The 18,651-nt window shown below is 43.6% G+C and overlaps 13 non-coding genes and 8 pseudogenes across 13 annotated transcripts; all 21 read right to left on the bottom strand.

Moving 5' to 3' along the window:
- Positions 1 to 215: 215 nt before the first annotated feature.
- LOC140301626 (5S ribosomal RNA) lies at positions 216 to 334 on the bottom strand (annotated as a pseudogene).
- A 269-nt stretch (positions 335 to 603) lies between these two features.
- On the bottom strand, positions 604 to 722 carry LOC140299055 (5S ribosomal RNA). The gene has a single exon (XR_011914645.1). It is a non-coding gene; the product is annotated as a 5S ribosomal RNA (ribosomal RNA).
- A 269-nt stretch (positions 723 to 991) lies between these two features.
- Positions 992 to 1,110, bottom strand: LOC140298300 (5S ribosomal RNA). The gene has a single exon (XR_011913960.1). It is a non-coding gene; the product is annotated as a 5S ribosomal RNA (ribosomal RNA).
- A 269-nt stretch (positions 1,111 to 1,379) lies between these two features.
- On the bottom strand, positions 1,380 to 1,498 carry LOC140297842 (5S ribosomal RNA). The gene has a single exon (XR_011913542.1). It is a non-coding gene; the product is annotated as a 5S ribosomal RNA (ribosomal RNA).
- A 269-nt stretch (positions 1,499 to 1,767) lies between these two features.
- Positions 1,768 to 1,886, bottom strand: LOC140290673 (5S ribosomal RNA). Its single transcript, XR_011912378.1, has one exon. It is a non-coding gene; the product is annotated as a 5S ribosomal RNA (ribosomal RNA).
- Positions 1,887 to 2,155: 269 nt separating this feature from the next.
- Positions 2,156 to 2,274, bottom strand: LOC140304905 (5S ribosomal RNA; annotated as a pseudogene).
- A 269-nt stretch (positions 2,275 to 2,543) lies between these two features.
- On the bottom strand, positions 2,544 to 2,662 carry LOC140291023 (5S ribosomal RNA). The gene has a single exon (XR_011912413.1). It is a non-coding gene; the product is annotated as a 5S ribosomal RNA (ribosomal RNA).
- A 268-nt stretch (positions 2,663 to 2,930) lies between these two features.
- Positions 2,931 to 3,049, bottom strand: LOC140298000 (5S ribosomal RNA). Its single transcript, XR_011913686.1, has one exon. It is a non-coding gene; the product is annotated as a 5S ribosomal RNA (ribosomal RNA).
- A 269-nt stretch (positions 3,050 to 3,318) lies between these two features.
- Positions 3,319 to 3,437, bottom strand: LOC140291011 (5S ribosomal RNA). The gene has a single exon (XR_011912412.1). It is a non-coding gene; the product is annotated as a 5S ribosomal RNA (ribosomal RNA).
- A 268-nt stretch (positions 3,438 to 3,705) lies between these two features.
- On the bottom strand, positions 3,706 to 3,824 carry LOC140297998 (5S ribosomal RNA). The gene has a single exon (XR_011913684.1). It is a non-coding gene; the product is annotated as a 5S ribosomal RNA (ribosomal RNA).
- Positions 3,825 to 4,093: 269 nt separating this feature from the next.
- On the bottom strand, positions 4,094 to 4,212 carry LOC140316102 (5S ribosomal RNA; annotated as a pseudogene).
- A 268-nt stretch (positions 4,213 to 4,480) lies between these two features.
- Positions 4,481 to 4,599, bottom strand: LOC140276856 (5S ribosomal RNA; annotated as a pseudogene).
- A 269-nt stretch (positions 4,600 to 4,868) lies between these two features.
- LOC140305030 (5S ribosomal RNA) lies at positions 4,869 to 4,987 on the bottom strand (annotated as a pseudogene).
- A 269-nt stretch (positions 4,988 to 5,256) lies between these two features.
- LOC140290762 (5S ribosomal RNA) lies at positions 5,257 to 5,375 on the bottom strand. Its single transcript, XR_011912389.1, has one exon. It is a non-coding gene; the product is annotated as a 5S ribosomal RNA (ribosomal RNA).
- Positions 5,376 to 5,644: 269 nt separating this feature from the next.
- Positions 5,645 to 5,763, bottom strand: LOC140297537 (5S ribosomal RNA). Its single transcript, XR_011913263.1, has one exon. It is a non-coding gene; the product is annotated as a 5S ribosomal RNA (ribosomal RNA).
- Positions 5,764 to 6,032: 269 nt separating this feature from the next.
- Positions 6,033 to 6,151, bottom strand: LOC140316097 (5S ribosomal RNA; annotated as a pseudogene).
- A 268-nt stretch (positions 6,152 to 6,419) lies between these two features.
- Positions 6,420 to 6,538, bottom strand: LOC140290999 (5S ribosomal RNA). Its single transcript, XR_011912411.1, has one exon. It is a non-coding gene; the product is annotated as a 5S ribosomal RNA (ribosomal RNA).
- A 268-nt stretch (positions 6,539 to 6,806) lies between these two features.
- Positions 6,807 to 6,925, bottom strand: LOC140299976 (5S ribosomal RNA; annotated as a pseudogene).
- Positions 6,926 to 7,194: 269 nt separating this feature from the next.
- LOC140290751 (5S ribosomal RNA) lies at positions 7,195 to 7,313 on the bottom strand. Its single transcript, XR_011912388.1, has one exon. It is a non-coding gene; the product is annotated as a 5S ribosomal RNA (ribosomal RNA).
- A 269-nt stretch (positions 7,314 to 7,582) lies between these two features.
- On the bottom strand, positions 7,583 to 7,701 carry LOC140289628 (5S ribosomal RNA). The gene has a single exon (XR_011912274.1). It is a non-coding gene; the product is annotated as a 5S ribosomal RNA (ribosomal RNA).
- Positions 7,702 to 7,970: 269 nt separating this feature from the next.
- On the bottom strand, positions 7,971 to 8,089 carry LOC140300504 (5S ribosomal RNA; annotated as a pseudogene).
- Positions 8,090 to 18,651: the final 10,562 nt, after the last annotated feature.

The raw sequence follows: 18,651 nt of genomic DNA, 5'->3' as shown, positions 1-18,651 counted from the left end.
CGATGTAACCAGATAATTGCCGAGAAAGGCTAACTTGTAGTGGGCACATCTTCTTCCCTGTCGTGATTATTCTCTCCAGCTGAAACTGAGACTCTCAGATCACTTCGTGTCTTCCAACAAAGCAGAAGCAGCTGAAGATGACCAACTTCCTCATGTGTCACAGGGTGATCAGACGTTGCAACAAAAGACATGCAGGTGGTAGAGAGAAGAGAAAAAGCTTACAGCAACTGGTATTCCCAAGCGGTCTTCCATCCAAGTACTAACCAGGCCCAACCCTGCTTGGCTTCCAAGATCAGACGAGGTCGGGCATATTCAGGGTGGTGTGGCCGTAAGCAACAATATTGGTGAACAATGTGCATTATATAGGTACTGGAATCATACAGTTCCTCTATGTAACCAGATAATTGCCGAGAAAGGCTGATGCGTATTGGGCACATCTTCTTCCCTGTCGTGATTATTCTCTCCAGCGGAAACTGAGACTCTCAGATCACTTCGTGTCTGCCAACAAAGCAGCAGCAGCTGAAGATGACCAACTTCCTCATGTGTCACAGGGTGATCAGACGTTGCAACAAAAGACATGCAGGTGGGAGAGAGAAGAGAAAAAACTTACAGCACCTGGTATTCCCAAGCAGTCTCCCATCCAAGTACTAACCAGGCCCAACCCTGCTTGGCTTCCGAGATCAGACGAGGTCGGGTATTTTCAGGGTGGTGTGGCCGTAAGCAACAACGCCAGTGACAAATGTGCATTATGTAGGTACTGGAATCATACAGTTCCTCGATGTAACCAGATAATTGCCGAGAAAGGCTAACTTGTATCGGGCACATCTTCTTCCCTGATGTGATTATTACCTGCAGTTGAAACTGAGACTCTCAGTTCACTTCGTGTCTGCCAACAAAGCAGCAGCAGCTGAAGATGACCAACTTCCTCATGTGTCACAGGGTGATCAGACGTTGCAACAAAAGACATGCAGGTGGTAGAGAGAAGAGAAAAAGCTTACAGCACCTGGTATTCCCAAGCGGTCTTCCGTCCAAGTACTAACCAGGCCCAACCCTGCTTGGCTTCCAAGATCAGACGAGGTCGGGTATATTCAGGGTGGTGTGGCCGTAAGCAACAATATTGGTGAACAATGTGCATTATATAGGTACTGGAATCATAAGGTTCCTCTATGTAACCAGATAATTGCCGAGAAAGGCTGATATGTAGTGGGCACATCTTCTTCCCTGTCGTGATTATTCTCTCCAGCGGAAACTGAGACTCTCAGATCACTTCGTGTCTGCCAACAAAGCAGCAGCAGCTGAAGATGACCAATTTCCTCATGTGTCACAGGGTGATCAGACGTTGCAACAAAAAACATGCAGGTGGTAGAGAGAAGAGAAAAAGCTTACAGCACCTGGTATTCCCAAGCGGTCTCCCATCCAAGTACTAACCAGGCCCAACCCTAATTGGCTTCCAAGATCAGATGAGGTTGGGCATATTCAGGGTGGTGTGGCCGTAAGCACCAATGTCTGTCACAAATGTGCATTATATAGATACTGGAATCATACGGTTACTCTATGTAACCAGATAATTGCCGAGAAAGGCTGATATGTAGTGGGCACATCTTCATCCCTGATGTGATTATTACCTGCAGTTGAAACTGAGACTCTCAGATCACTTCGTTTCTGCCAACAAAGCAGCAGCAGCCGAAGATGACCAACATCCTCATGTGTCACAGGGTGATCAGACGTTGCAACAAAAAACATGCAGGTGGTAGAGAGAAGAGAAAAAGCTTACAGCACCTGGTATTCCCAAGCGGTCTCCCATCCAAGTACTAACCAGGCCCAACCCTGCTTGGCTTCCGAGATCAGACGAGGTCGGGCATTTTCAGGGTGGTGTGGCCGTAAGCAACAATATCTGTGAACAATGTGCATTATATAGGTACTGGAATAATACAGTTCCTCTATGTAACCAGATAATTGCCGAGAAAGGCTAACTTGTAGTGGGCACATCTTCTTTCCTGATGTGATTATTATCTGCAGTTGAAACTGAGAATCTCAGATCACTTCGTGTCTGCCAACAAAGCAGCAGCAGCTGAAGATGACCAACTTCCTCATGTGTCACAGGGTGATCAGACGTTGCAACAAAAGACATGCAGGGGGTAGAGAGAAGAGAAGAAGCTTACAGCACCTGGTATTCCCAAGCAGTCTCCCATCCAAGTACTAACCAGGTCCAACCCTGCTTGGCATTCGAGATCAGGTGAGGTCGGGTATTTACAGGGTGGTGTGGCCGTAAGCAACAATGTCTGTGAACAATGTGCATTATATAGGTACTGGAATAATACAGTTCCTCTATGTAACCAGATAATTGCCGAGAAAGGCTAACTTGTAGTGGGCACATCTTCTTTCCTGATGTGATTATTATCTGCAGTTGAAACTGAGAATCTCAGATCACTTCGTGTCTGCCAACAAAGCAGCAGCAGCTGAAGATGACCAACTTCCTCATGTGTCACAGGGTGATCAGACGTTGCAACAAAAGACATGCAGGGGGTAGAGAGAAGAGAAAAAGCTTACAGCACCTGGTATTCCCAAGCGGTCTCCCATCCAAGTACTAACCAGGCCCAACCCTGCTTGGCTTCCGAGATCAGACGAGGTCGGGCATATTCAGGGTGGTGTGTCCGTAAGCAACAATGCCTGTGACAAATGTGCATTATGTAGGTACTGGAATCTTACAGTTCCTCGATGTAACTAGATAATTGCCGAGAAAGGCTGATATGTAGTGGGCACATCTTCATCCCTGATGTGATTATTACTGCAGTTGAAACTGAGAATCTCAGATCACGTCGTGTCTGCCAACAAAGCAGCAGCAGCTGAAGATCACCAACTTCCTCATGTGTCACAGGGTGATCAGACTTTGCAACAAAAGACATGCAGGTGGTAGAGAGAAGAGAAAAAGCTTACTGCACCTGGTATTCCCAAGCGGTCTTCCATCCAAGTACTAATCAGGCCCAACCCTGCTTGGCTTCCGAGATCAGACGAGGTCGGGCATTTTCAGGGTGGTGTGGCCGTAAGCAACAATATCTGTGAACAATGTGCATTATATAGGTACTGGAATAATACAGTTCCTCTATGTAACCAGATAATTGCCGAGAAAGGCTAACTTGTAGTGGGCACATCTTCTTTCCTGATGTGATTATTATCTGCAGTTGAAACTGAGAATCTCAGATCACTTCGTGTCTGCCAACAAAGCAGCAGCAGCTGAAGATGACCAACTTCCTCATGTGTCACAGGGTGATCAGACGTTGCAACAAAAGACATGCAGGGGGTAGAGAGAAGAGAAAAAGCTTACAGCACCTGGTATTCCCAAGCGGTCTCCCATCCAAGTACTAACCAGGCCCAACCCTGCTTGGCTTCCGAGATCAGACGAGGTCGGGCATATTCAGGGTGGTGTGTCCGTAAGCAACAATGCCTGTGACAAATGTGCATTATGTAGGTACTGGAATCTTACAGTTCCTCGATGTAACTAGATAATTGCCGAGAAAGGCTGATATGTAGTGGGCACATCTTCATCCCTGATGTGATTATTACTGCAGTTGAAACTGAGAATCTCAGATCACGTCGTGTCTGCCAACAAAGCAGCAGCAGCTGAAGATCACCAACTTCCTCATGTGTCACAGGGTGATCAGACTTTGCAACAAAAGACATGCAGGTGGTAGAGAGAAGAGAAAAAGCTTACTGCACCTGGTATTCCCAAGCGGTCTTCCATCCAAGTACTAATCAGGCCCAACCCTGCTTGGCTTCCGAGATCAGACGAGGTCGGGCATTTTCAGGGTGGTGTGGCCGTAAGCAACAATATCTGTGAACAATGTGCATTATATAGGTACTGGAATAATACAGTTCCTCTATGTAACCAGATAATTGCCGAGAAAGGCTAACTTGTAGTGGGCACATCTTCTTTCCTGATGTGATTATTATCTGCAGTTGAAACTGAGAATCTCAGATCACTTCGTGTCTGCCAACAAAGCAGCAGCAGCTGAAGATGACCAACTTCCTCATGTGTCACAGGGTGATCAGACGTTGCAACAAAAGACATGCAGGGGGTAGAGAGAAGAGAAAAAGCTTACAGCACCTGGTATTCCCAAGCAGTCTCCCATTCAAGTACTAACCAGGTCCAACCCTGCTTGGCATTCGAGATCAGGTGAGGTCGGGTATTTACAGGGTGGTGTGGCCGTAAGCAACAATGTCTGTGACAAATGTGCATTATATAGGTACTGGAATCTTACAGTTCCTCGATGTAACTAGATAATTGCCGAGAAAGGCTGATATGTAGTGGGCACATCTTCATCCCTGATGTGATTATTACTGCAGTTGAAACTGAGAATCTCAGATCACGTCGTGTCTGCCAACAAAGCAGCAGCAGCTGAAGATCACCAACTTCCTCATGTGTCACAGGGTGATCAGACTTTGCAACAAAAGACATGCAGGTGGTAGAGAGAAGAGAAAAAGCTTACTGCACCTGGTATTCCCAAGCGGTCTTCCATCCAAGTACTAACCAGGCCCAACCCTGCTTGGCTTCCAAGATCAGACGAGGTCGGGCATATTCAGGGTTGTGTGGCCGTAAGCAACAATATTGGTGAACAATGTGCATTATATAGGTACTGGAATCATACAGTTCCTCTATGTAACCAGATAATTGCCGAGAAAGGCTAACTTGTAGTGGGCACATCTTCTTCCCTGATGTGATTATTATCTGCAGTTGAAACTGAGAATCTCAGATCACGTCGTGTCTGCCAACAAAGCAGCAGCAGCTGAAGATGACCAACTTCCTCACGTGTCACAGGGTGATCAGACGTTGCAACAAAAGACATGCAGGTGGTAGAGAGAAGACTAAAAGCTTACAGCACCTGGTATTCCCAAGCTGTCGCCCATCCAAGTACTAACCAGGCCCAACCCTGCTTGGCTTCCGAGATCAGACGAGGTCGGGCATATTCAGGGTTGTGTGGCCGTAAGCAACAATGTCTGTAACAAATGTGCATTATATAGGTACTGGAATCATACAGTTCCTCGATGTAACCAGATAATTGCCGAGAAAGGCTAACTTGTATCGGGCACATCTTCTTCCCTGATGTGATTATTACCTGCAGTTGAAACTGAGACTCTCAGATCACTTCCTGTCTGCCAACAAAGCAGCAGCAGCTGAAGATGACCAACTTCCTCATGTGTCACAGGGTGATCAGACGTTGCAACAAAAGACATGCAGGTGGGAGAGAGAAGAGAATAAGCTTACAGCACCTGGTATTCCCATGTAGTCTCCCATCCAAGTACTAACCAGGCCCAACCCTGCTTGGCTTCCGAGATCAGACGAGGTCGGGTATTTTCAGGGTGGTGTGTCCGTAAGCAACAATGCCTGTGACAAATGTGCATTATGTAGGTACTGGAATCATACAGTTCCTCGATGTAACCAGATAATTGCCGAGAAAGGCTAACTTGTAGTGGGCACATCTTCATCCCTGATGTGATTATTATCTGTAGTTGAAACTGAGACTCTCAGATCACTTCCTGTCTGCCAACAAAGCAGCAGCAGCTGAAGATGACCAACTTCCTCATGTGTCACAGGGTGATCAGATGTTGCAACAAAAGACATGCAGGTGGTAGAGAGAAGAGAAAAAGCTTACTGCACCTGGTATTCCCAAGCGGTCTTCCATCCAAGTACTAACCAGGCCCAACCCTGCTTGGCTTCCGAGATCAGACGAGGTCGGGCATTTTCAGGGTGGTGTGGCCGTAAGCAACAATATCTGTGAACAATGTGCATTATATAGGTACTGGAATAATACAGTTCCTCTATGTAACCAGATAATTGCCGAGAAAGGCTAACTTGTAGTGGGCACATCTTCTTTCCTGATGTGATTATTATCTGCAGTTGAAACTGAGAATCTCAGATCACTTCGTGTCTGCCAACAAAGCAGCAGCAGCTGAAGATGACCAACTTCCTCATGTGTCACAGGGTGATCAGACGTTGCAACAAAAGACATGCAGGGGGTAGAGAGAAGAGAAAAAGCTTACAGCACCTGGTATTCCCAAGCAGTCTCCCATTCAAGTACTAACCAGGTCCAACCCTGCTTGGCATTCGAGATCAGGTGAGGTCGGGTATTTACAGGGTGGTGTGGCCGTAAGCAACAATGTCTGTGACAAAAGTGCATTATATAGGTACTGGAATCTTACAGTTCCTCGATGTAACTAGATAATTGCCGAGAAAGGCTGATATGTAGTGGGCACATCTTCATCCCTGATGTGATTATTACTGCAGTTGAAACTGAGAATCTCAGATCACGTCGTGTCTGCCAACAAAGCAGCAGCAGCTGAAGATCACCAACTTCCTCATGTGTCACAGGGTGATCAGACTTTGCAACAAAAGACATGCAGGTGGTAGAGAGAAGAGAAAAAGCTTACAGCACCTGGTATTCCCAAGCGGTCTCCCATCCAAGTACTAACCAGGCCCAACCCTGCTTGGCTTCCGAGATCAGACGAGGTCGGGCATATTCAGGGTGGTGTGTCCGTAAGCAACAATGCCTGTGACAAATGTGCATTATATAGGTACTGGAATCTTACAGTTCCTCGATGTAACTAGATAATTGCCGAGAAAGGCTGATATGTAGTGGGCACATCTTCATCCCTGATGTGATTATTACTGCAGTTGAAACTGAGAATCTCAGATCACGTCGTGTCTGCCAACAAAGCAGCAGCAGCTGAAGATCACCAACTTCCTCATGTGTCACAGGGTGATCAGACTTTGCAACAAAAGACATGCAGGTGGTAGAGAGAAGAGAAAAAGCTTACTGCACCTGGTATTCCCAAGCGGTCTTCCATCCAAGTACTAACCAGGCCCAACCCTGCTTGGCTTCCAAGATCAGACGAGGTCGGGCATATTCAGGGTGGTGTGGCCGTAAGCAACAATGTCTGTCACAAATGTGCATTATATAGGTACTGGAATCATACAGTTCCTCGATGTAACCAGATAATTGCCGAGAAAGGCTAACTTGTATCGGGCACATCTTCTTCCCTGATGTGATTATTACCTGCAGTTGAAACTGAGACTCTCAGATCACTTCCTGTCTGCCAACAAAGCAGCAGCAGCTGAAGATGACCAACTTCCTCATGTGTCACAGGGTGATCAGACGTTGCAACAAAAGACATGCAGGTGGGAGAGAGAAGAGAATAAGCTTACAGCACCTGGTATTCCCATGTAGTCTCCCATCCAAGTACTAACCAGGCCCAACCCTGCTTGGCTTCCGAGATCAGACGAGGTCGGGTATTTTCAGGGTGGTGTGTCCGTAAGCAACAATGCCTGTGACAAATGTGCATTATGTAGGTACTGGAATCATACAGTTCCTCGATGTAACCAGATAATTGCCGAGAAAGGCTAACTTGTAGTGGGCACATCTTCATCCCTGATGTGATTATTATCTGTAGTTGAAACTGAGACTCTCAGATCACTTCCTGTCTGCCAACAAAGCAGCAGCAGCTGAAGATGACCAACTTCCTCATGTGTCACAGGGTGATCAGACGTTGCAACAAAAGACATGCAGGTGGGAGAGAGAAGAGAAAAAGCTTACTGCACCTGGTATTCCCAAGCGGTCTCCCATCCAAGTACTAACCAGGCCCAACCCTGCTTGGCTTCCGAGATCAGACGAGGTCGGGCATATTCAGGGTGGTGTGGCCGTAAGCACCAATGTCTGTCATAAATGTGCATTATATAGGTACTGGAATCATACAGTTCCTCTATGTAACCAGATAATTGCCGAGAAAGGCTGATGCGTATTGGGCACATCTTCTTCCCTGTCGTGATTATTCTCTCCAGCTGAAACTGAGACTCTCAGATCACTTCGTGTCTGCCAACAAAGCAGAAGCAGCTGAAGATGACCAACTTCCTCATGTGTCACAGGGTGATCAGACGTTGCAACAAAAGACATGCAGGGGGTAGAGAGAAGAGAAAAAGCTTACAGCACCTGGTATTCCCAAGCAGTCTCCCATCCAAGTACTAAACAGGCCTAACCCTGCTTGGCTTCCGAGATCAGACTAGGTCGGGTATTTTCAGGGTGGTGTGGCCGTAAGCGACAATGTCTGTGACAAATTTGCATTATATAGGTACTGGAATCATACAGTTCCTCGATGTAACCAGATAATTGCCGAGAAAGGCTAACTTGTAGTGGGCACATCTTCATCCCTGATGTGATTATTACCTGCAGTTGAAACTGAGACTCTCAGATCACTTCGTGTCTGCCAACAAAGCAGCAGCAGCTGAAGATGACCAACTTCCTCATGTGTCACAGGGTGATCAGACGTTGCAACAAAAGACATGCAGGTGGTCGAGAGAAGAGAAAAAGCTTACAGCACCTGGTACTCCCAAGCAGTCTCCCATCCAAGTACTAACCAGGCCCCCTGCTTAGCTTTCGAGATCAGGCGTGTTCAGGGTGGTGTGGCCGTAAGCAAAACTCACCGTAACAAATATCTATTATATAGCTGCTTGAACCATATGTTTCTTTTAGTTTTTCACCTAATTGGCTTGAGAGGCTGATTTTGATCCTGCACATGTTCTTCTCTCTCGTGTTGGTTCTCTGCAGCTGAAAGTGAGACTCTCAGATAACTTAGTGTCTGTCGACCTCTTCTGTTCCCTGTGTGTAGTTTTGTGTTCAGCGTCACACAGAGAGACTGAGGCTGCTTAGTTAGATGAAATCATCACAAATTGCTCATTTTTAAACAGTTACATTATATTTTAGAAGTCAGAACACAGTGATAGATGTTGTTTCAGCATCTATAAAAAGCTGATTTGTGACTGATTCTCTCGCTTACGGCCATACCATCCTGAACACGCCCGATCTCGTCCGATCTAGGAAGCTAAGCAGGGTCGGGCCTGGTTAGTACTTGGATGGTAGAAAAAGTGCACGTGCAGCCACTTTAAACTGTCAAACAGGCAACTTTATATCTAACAGCAAACGCTGAGAGCTGCTCTGCAGAATAAATACTTTTACTGGTGGAAGTGTTAGTAAATGTTGCTGATGACACTTTGATTCTTTTACCTGAGTGAGGTTTTAGGTGCAGAGGCCCAAAAAATACTGAGGTCATGAGTCAGAACTTCTAGTCGGGTTCGGGGCTCCCCTGGAAATTTATTTAATTCCATTATTTAAATCTGGCCATTTTCAGAGTCTTAAAGGAACAAAAACAACATCATAATGACTTTTAGGTTTATTTGTTTAGTTTGTTATCAGAGAACATCAGCCTCATCCTAAATGATTTGCAAATGAGTTACAATGTAAAACTGGAGAATGAATTTCATCAAGTCATGGATTAGGAATAAAAAGGAATGAACTGTCCCGGGACAGAGGGATAATATATACAAATTAAACTTTGATTCATGTTTCCTTGCTATCCGAGTAGGACGCTGGGCTGCAATACAAATATCTCCACATTAAAATGCATTTTTTCTCACAGTCATCTACCACTTAAACTGCTCTCCACCTACATGTTTAGCTTGATGTGCTCCTCTTTCAGTGACTGGTGTGACTGACTGACTCACTAACGGTAACAACATCAAAGTCCGACTTGTGTGGTAGTTACCATAGCGACAGTGCATGTTGTCGATGACGCGCAGCACGTCTGCCCAAACTGAGCCACTGTTTTATTAAACAGCGCTACTCTTGGCTCTTCAAATATAAAATCACCACAATTTCAGCAACAAAATAAAAATTAAAAATACAGAGGACACGACCTCGGTGTCCTCTATGGTAGTTACTGCCTTGCTCCTATGATTAGATGGAGAGGACAGCTGATTTTCCTTTGCCTGCCTTTTGTGTTGAAGGACTGAGTCACACAGTTTTATCAACCACATATTTTATTTTTTGGACGTTTTTGAAAGAGTATCCATACCAAGGAGTAAAATTGTACAATCCTCTTTTTCCTAAATCAGTACCAACTTGTGCGCACCGCATGGAGTTGGCGCTCAGATCCCGGCCGGCAGAAATTGCTGCTCCTTGATTGGATGATTGGTTGGCCCATGGGTGGGCACCGGGTTAATTGTGCAGGCTTTTGAGTAGTTCTCCTTGTTGCTGATTGTTACCATGGGATTGTTTTTCCTGTTTCCTTCTCCTTTGGCTTCTGTGTCCAAATTCCAAATGGAGAGCATGGAAAAATATATGCATTGCAAATGAATATGCAAGAAGAAACCAAATAGATTCAATTAGTGACACCCAGAGGTGAGAAGGCATATAGCACAGAAACTCTCAGCTGAATGTTCCACTTTTTCAACATTAACCAATTTAAGTCCTCTCTTTGGAATTGGTCAATCACACACTCTGGTGTGACTGGATAACTGACTAACCTCATCCACTCATCTTCTTTCCAGAACACAAACATGACAGCACACCTGAAGGTTCCACCGAGATTTGAACTCGGATCACTGGATTCAAAGTCCAGAGTGCTGACCTTTCGGCCAAAAATGGGGCAAAAGGGACTGCCCGAAAGGGGGGAAAAGGAAAAAAAGAGGAAGGAGGGGGGGAAAAGAGAGAAAAAGAAAAGGAGAAAAAAGGAGGAAAACGTACACTATATCCACTTTTCTCTATTCTCTTATCTTCTCAACATTGTTTACACACACCTCTGCACTTATTGCAAGGTTTATCATCCGTTTAATTTTCATGTTTCTTGTGGGATTCGAACCTGTATTGTGGCAACACCCCAACATACCACAGTGCTTTGGACGTTACTAAAGCCTACTGTAGGGGGCAGCACACAAAATGTGTATAACTGTAAATGTAAGTAAGTTTCCCATCATTTTTCCCCTCTTTTTTTGGTACACTCAATTATTTGAGAGACTAGTGTTATAATTGGCTTTGATCTTAGACATTATAAATTCATATTCTGTATTTTCCTAAATAACCTCTGTTCCTAGCTGGTACTTTTCCACTCTGCTCATACTGCACAATCGATGACCTTAAAAGGGTCCAAGACTTTAGAATGACATAAACAACTGGGTCAGACAAAACATCTCTAGTAGGGCAGATAGGTCTGGTACATTAGATCCACGCCTAAAACAGCACTCACACATACACACACATTGTTTCTCACATCCAAAGAACACAACAAGGACAGCAACTGGCCTGATCATGCCACTAAAAACTGGCCGATTATACTCTGACAAGTGTGAAAACAACTTCTGTGAGATAAAGCTGAATATAAATATGACATGTTTCCGGATAACGGGACTCGGCCTGACGGATTTCCTGCGGGAGCTCTGGCACTCCGAGTCCAGCGCTGCAATATACTTTACTATGTGACCACTGATAAATACTTTTTTAATAAACGATTTCTCCAGCTTGTTCTTGGGCTTCCAATGAAAAAAATCGGGCTAACACTAGCTATCTATCTGTATCACTATTTGTGCAACACAAGTGAATGAAACAAATTCCAAATTGAGCAAAGAAAGTATTTTTAAAAAATCTTTGGTTGAGACAAAGAGTGTTGGGTTTTATTAATAAATGTAAAATAATTCTCCAAGTAATTCCGGCTTCACTTTTGACAATTGCATTAAATGGATGTCACTCACACTCACTGTCGTCCTGTTTTGCAAATGGAAATTAAATAAAAATGTGAAGGCTGTTCTTGGTTCAAGTAAAATGATCAAACTTTATTAACATTGTAACAATAATCACACAGTAACAGACGAGCAATCATCTGCGAACAGACAGACAGACAGACAGACACTTAACGTAAACTTAACGCCGCAGTTAAAACGCCGCATGAAATGGAAGCTGTCCAAGCGCACTGCAGACCTCCATGGGTGGAAGAGTTTGACCACTGAAGACACACCTGTGAAAAACAAAGTCAGCCGCTGCCCAATTGCCAGTACCCCTCCTCCCACAAGTGGAGTGGTAACAGTGTGTGTGTGTGTGGCACACAGTTTTTCAAACGTATATTTGATAAAGAATTTTATCATTTTTACCCACCTGACTGGCTGCAGCAGTCCCGGTCAACATAGATGACCTCAGGTTCAGCTTGGCCCGCATTCTTGTATCGAGTGACGATGCCATGGCACAACTCTTCCAACCCTGCACCTTCACCCGTCGTCAAAACAGAGTTCAGAACCTGGCCAAACTCGTTGCCGATGTTTGTCATCCATGCAGCACTGTCCCCAATAGCGCCAGCCAGCTTCTTGGTGATCTGTAAAACAAACACTACTTTCAAACTGTTTGTTGTAATTATACACGTGTGCGTGTGTCAAACCGACATTCACGCACTTGCACCTGTTATCATATTCCTCTTTTTTTTTGGGGGGGGGGCAATAAATATAGCTTTCCCAGTGATAACTACTAATACAACCGATTCTCCGCAACAACCAAAAGATTCATCGCACACAAGGCCTTGAAATTGATTTTGGTCAAGACAGACACATTTGATGACAATGTGGGGGAGGAGGTTTCAGAATATGAAGATCAAATTCAGAGTCTGACAGTGACTTTTAGAAGAGGATGACATTAATCATCAGCTATCTCCTAAATGAGAATGAACCACAGCTAGACAGCAGCAGGCCCCAGGACCAAGTGGTCAGCAGCCGAGCTGAGATTGAGATCTTACTTATGTTTTGTAAATGTTCAAAGTTGTAAAAAAGTTGTAAATGAATAATACATGATAGTTATACCAAAAAACCTTGTTGTTTATATTGCTTGAAATTGGGATGAAGTAAACATCTGTAGAGTATTTTAACATAAAATTGTTTGATTGTGTTGAATTAAAAACCCCAAAAATGCAGCGGGTCCACCAGACCAACAAGCATTGCTTGAGTAACAAAAATATGACCAGAAAACAAGGGTTAATACATCTGGACACATCTGTCTGCTCTGCTCAAACACATAACCAGGCTCCGTTACCAGAGTGGAGAAAACGCCACAGATAGCCGATTAATTACTATTGCACTGACGGACAATAAATGCAAAAAAAGATAGTTCAAATCTTAAGGCTTTCCCCGAGGAATCGGCAGAGTTTATAAGGCAAATAAACAAAAAAATAAGTTACTATTTGTCTTCTGATTCTGTCATATCACTAACATCCCCACCGTCGCCACACAATGCTGGTATGAACAGCGACGCTATTACAGGCAGAACTTCCATTGGCAAAATGGCTACGTTACAAGGAAGTTGAAATACAACTTGGATAAAGTGCCGAGAGGACGGAAGATTAAATTGCATATTGTTTGTCCCACGGTTTAACATTCGGCTTATACATGGCGTTACTTTTATGAGTATTAATCAAGTTTACAAACCTTGTTCCCGTGCTTGTCACAAGTGTATGCGAAGAAAAATATGGCCGACACTCAAAAGCGTTAACCGCATTACACCATGGAACCCCTTCCACAACCAAACTATGCTCTTAGTCATGCAAATGCTTGACAATTTAAAGGTTTAAAGCAAAGTGGGTTTTTTTTTTTTTGGCCACCCTTCCTGAGTCTGGTTCTGCAAGAGGTTTCTTCCTGTTAAATGGGAGTCGTTCCTTTCCACAGTCGCCTCAGGCACGCTCAGGATATATATATATATATATATATATATATATATATAATATGCCAAATTTGGTGGCATGTTTACACATCTGTTTCATTCTTGGTTCAATTACTAATCTGTTTGTCACAGTCAGATGATATAAATGATGCTTGTTTGAATTAAGGTAATATATATCATTCCAGCATAATTGACAAGCACAGTCAGAGAAGTCAAACACACAAAAGAGAGGAGAGGCAGTGAACCAGTGGGTGAAAGACTTCCTCGCTGAGTATGCAGAGAGCTTCCCACAAGTCTCCATTGTCCTTGAGGCAAACATCGACAGGTGCATCTATGGTCAGAAAGGCTTCGAGGACAGCAGCTTTCAGGAGATGTGGGAGCTCTACAGTCAGCATGGAAGATTAAAGAAGAAGCCAGAGCAGTTCACTGACAGCGAGAGAGACAGAGCACAGAAGGCCTACAGCTCAGTGAGGAGGTGGTTGAACACACCGGTGACCCACATCACAAGTGTGACGATGAAGAGGTTCAGAAAGTATATTTATGAGAAGGAGAAAGTAAGTGTTCAGAAAGAGAAAGGTTAGAATTACACAGAAAATAACAAATACTCAAATAGGTGGTATTTCATCAACTAAGTGTTGAGTGTTTAGTGTTGTAAGTAAGCTTGTTTGTGTTTGGTAAGTGAAACGTGGTATATCATACATTCTGATTGTTACACTGCCTTATTGTCCAGCAACTGCAGGAAAGCACCTCTAAGTATAGTCCTTCATTATGGCCCGGTGATGAAGCTGAGATGGTAGCTGCATGCGAGGCTGTGGAACGTAAGTAAGACACATCAGTCAATTTATATGATGTAGTTTTATGTAAATAAGTCATAATATAAGATAAAAAATGTATACATTTTTAGACTCTACCCAGTCCCAGGAGTCTAAGACTGAAGATTCTGGTCCCAGAGACAAGGTAAAGCTACCAGACTCCAGTGTTTCCCAAAGGCTTTTTGCTGCCAGAGTCCACCGCACCACCCAAGCTGCCAGAGTCCACCGCACCACCCAAGCTGCCTGACTCCACCGCACCACCCAAGCAGCCTGAGTCCACCGCACCACCCAAGCTGCCAGAGTCCACCGCACCACCCAAGCTGCCACACAAGAAGCGCATATCCAGGATCCCGCCCAATCAGCCGGAATCTGCTGCACAGCCAACTGAAGCCCCGTCCGCATCCCAAGGCCAGGATTATCCACTGAAACCACCTCTAAGTGACTCACCTGTAAGTAACATTTACAGTGAATGCAAACATAAGTGTGAGACGCTTCTTTAAACTGTGCTCCATGTGTATCATTTCATGTTACAAATCATAAAAACAACTTTGCTTTGTACGTGTTGTGCGTGTTACAGGTGGAGTTAGAGGGCTGGGTACGTCTTTGGGAAAACCCAAATGGCATTCCAGCAGCTGACATCTCATGGCTAAAGGAGGACACAGAGAGAGGTCTCTTCACTGCCGTTCAAATCTACAAGGACATCCCTGGTGTGCTCAAGAGGCGAAGGGTGATGAAGTCAGACCGCATGTGGTTTTCCCCTCCAGAACCTCCAGGCTTCGTCGGAGGTGCTCTGCCTGTACCACACCTGTTTTTCTGCAGCCGTGTCTTTGTGTGGCGCCCTGTAGGAGTCTGGAGATGTTCCCTGAAGTGTCCTCATGGCGATGAGTGTGTTGGAAAGGGTCGTAATGTGTACCTGTACAAGTCTGGCTACCACCACCGGGTATAACTCAATTCAGCTGTGTTAGAGTAAAAGCATCATGGCTGAATAATGATTACAATGTATCTAAACATGTAAAAGGAAAAGTTCCTTGAAAATCATCTGGATTTGATGATATATTGTTATATGTTATTATCATTATTGTTATTATATACACACGTGGACAAAATTGTTGGTACCCCTCAGTGAAAGAAGGAAAAACCCACAATTCTCACTGAAAGCACTTGAAACCTACAAAAGTAACAATAAATGAAAATTTATTGAAAATTAAATTAAATAATCAAAATCAGCCATTACTTTTGAATTGTTGATTAACATAATTATTAAAAAAAAAAATAATGAAATAGGGCTGGACAAAAATGATGGTACCCATAACTTAATATTTTGTTGCACAACCTGTTGCAATCACTGCAATTAAATGATTTCTGTATTTGTCAATGAGCGTTCTGCAGCTGTCAACAGGTATTTTGGCCCACTCCTCATGAGCAAACTGCTCCAGTTGTCTCAGGTTTGATGGGTGTCTTCTCCAAATGGCCTGTTTCAGCTCCTTCCACAGATGTTCAATGGGATTCAGATCTGGGCTCATGGAAGGCCACTTTAGAATAGTCCAGCGCTTTTCTCTCAGCCATTCTTGGGTGTTTTTGGCTGTGTGTTTTGGATCGTTGTCCTGTTGGAAGACCCATGACCTGCGGCTGAGACCAAGCTTTCTGACACTAGGCAGCACATTTCTCTCCAGAATGCCTTGATAGTCGTCAGATTTCATTTTACCTTTCACACATTCAAGACACCCTGTGCCAGATGCAGCAAAGCAGCCCCAAAACATTGCTGAGCCTCCTCCATGTTTCACCGTAGGGACAGTGTTCTTTTCTTCGTATGCTTGGTTTTTGAGTCTATGAACATAGAGTTGATGTGCCTTACCAAAAAGCTCCAGTTTGGTCTCATCTGTCCAAAGGACAGTCTCCCAGAAGCTTTGTGGCTTGTCAACATGATTTTTTCCAGCAGTGGTGTCCTCCTTGGTCGTCTCCCATGAAGTCCGCTTTGGCTCAAACAACGACGAATGGTGCGATCTGACACTGATGTACCTTGGCCTTGGAGTTCACCTTTAATTTCTTTGGAGGTGGTCCTGGGCTCTTTGGATACAATTCGAACGATCTGTCTCTTCAATCTGTCATAAATTTTCCTCTTGCGGCCACGTCCAGGGAGGTTGGCTACTGTCCCGTGGGTCTTGAACTTCTGAATAATATGAGCCACTGTTGTCACAGGAACTTCAAGCTGTTTAGAGATGGTCTTATAGCCTCACCTTTAAGATGTTTGTCTATAATTTTTTTTGGGATGTCCTGGGACAATTCTCTCCTCCGCTTTCTGTTGTCCATGTTCAGTGTGGTACACACCTTTTCACCAAACAGCAGAGTGACTACTTGTCTCCCTTTAAATAGGCAGACTGACTGATTATGAGTTTGGAAACACCTGTGATGTCAGTTAAAGGACACACCTGAGTTAATCATGTCACTCTGGTCAAATAGTTTTCAATCTTTTATAGAGGTACCATCATTTTTGTCCAGCCCTATTTCATTAGTTTTTTTTTTTTTAATAATTATGTTAATCAACATTTCAAAAGTAATGGCTGATTTTGATTATTTAATTTTCAATGAATTTTTATTTATTGTTACTTTTGTAGGTTTCAAGTGCTTTCAGTGAGAATTGTGGGTTTTTCCTTCTTTGACTGAGGGGTACCAACAATTTTGTCCATGTGTGTAAATGATGTATTTGCCGTCTTTAGCATGAGTTTACAAAATATCTTCCTTCTAACTTTTTTAGTTTGACATTTTAGGTGAGATTATATATCAAAGCAACAATAAATACTTAAAAAATGATCATTCACACAAGCTGTGATTTAGGAGGACAACTGAAAGTGTATTCATACATTTCCCTGAACGATGCTGAAGAAGCACTTTGCTGCCGTTCCTCTGGAGGCTCGTGCTCTAAAGTCAGTGATGTTACTGACTCTTTTTGCTGGGACAAAAACAGACTGAATCTCAGTTGCTTGTTGAAAGATCCTTGAAAAAGGACCAACCGTGTTGTCTGTGAGGCCACAGTCGGCTGTGTCACCATCCACATCATTATCTGAGAGAGGGAAAGAGATAAAGACAGTCCTGTTCAAATGCATTGCAAAAAGTCTCATTTTGGTGGGACTGACACAATATTCTGGTTTTCTCTGTATCAAATATCTGAGAATAAAAACATTTAAGTTGTTCAGACGCTTGAGATGAACAGTTCATCATCAACCAACACATCTGGAAGTAACATCATTTTCCAGGAAATGCAAACAGCATTTCAATTGAATATTAATTTAGCTTGCAAGGAAACACTTGAGATAACTAACACACACCATATCCTCAGGTTAGCTTATGGCGCCCTTTTAGTTTGGTTTAACATAAAATGGCTTCAGAAGCTAATAGCAAATCAAGCGGCTAATCTGCAGGAGATAAGGTCAGCTGCTGGACTTGCCTGACTTAGAGAACTGTAGGAGTGAAGGGAAATAAAGAATAAAGCCAAACACATCACTTCCACGTCAAAAAGTTGAATGTTAGCGCATTAACTAACGTTAGTGTCTTAGCTAGCTATAGCGCTAATGTTAAGAAGTTTAATGTTAGCATATTAGCTTCCACTGGCGCTCTAACGTTGGCTGGCTAATAAACATTTTTCTTAAATGTACAACTTACATCTGTTTCCCTCCCACAAGTCTGTTTTATAGCATCTGGTATTCATCATGAAATAACACCTGGAGATGTATTACAGAGAATAAGAGATGTGGAAGCAGCATCAAAGCTGAAAATGGGAACTTTAAACCTTATTGGATGTTAAATTAAATGTGCTGAAGAGCAGGATTTCTACACACATCACCATCATCATGATGAGAGCTCAGCTGCATAGAAACATAAGAAGAAGCTCCGCTTTGTGTGATTAATGATCATCAAAGATTTGTCACTTTCAGTCAAGAATTTGTTCCAATAATCTTCCAGTGAACTGATTGTGGATGTGAAGTTTTTTATAGCAAAGTGAAAAATCTTACAGCACCTGGTATTCCCAGGAGGTCTCCCGTCCAAGTACCAACCAGGTACTGACCACCTGCTTAGCTTCCCAGATCGGAAAGAGGTCAGGGTGGAACATTTCTGAAAGCTTCAGACCAGCTGCAAATCTTTTTCATCAGCTGATGTTGCCACAACCATTGTCATTTCTCACTGAAGAAGTCCTGAAAGAGAATTTTAAAAACCTAAACTATACTTCTCTGACGATTAGAAATAACTACCCTTGTGGATAAAAAGCATGCCATTAACACCAATTTCTCTGATGGGACTTTGTGATGAGCCGCTTTTCTCCGCTA

Source organism: Leuresthes tenuis, unplaced genomic scaffold, assembly GCF_036924035.1.
Source record: "Leuresthes tenuis unplaced genomic scaffold, fLeuTen1.0.hap1 SCAF_1, whole genome shotgun sequence".
Taxonomy (NCBI): Eukaryota; Metazoa; Chordata; class Actinopteri; order Atheriniformes; family Atherinopsidae; genus Leuresthes; species Leuresthes tenuis.
The sequence above is the reverse complement of the archived record's forward strand: the minus strand, read 5'-3'. Positions and strand labels throughout refer to the sequence as shown.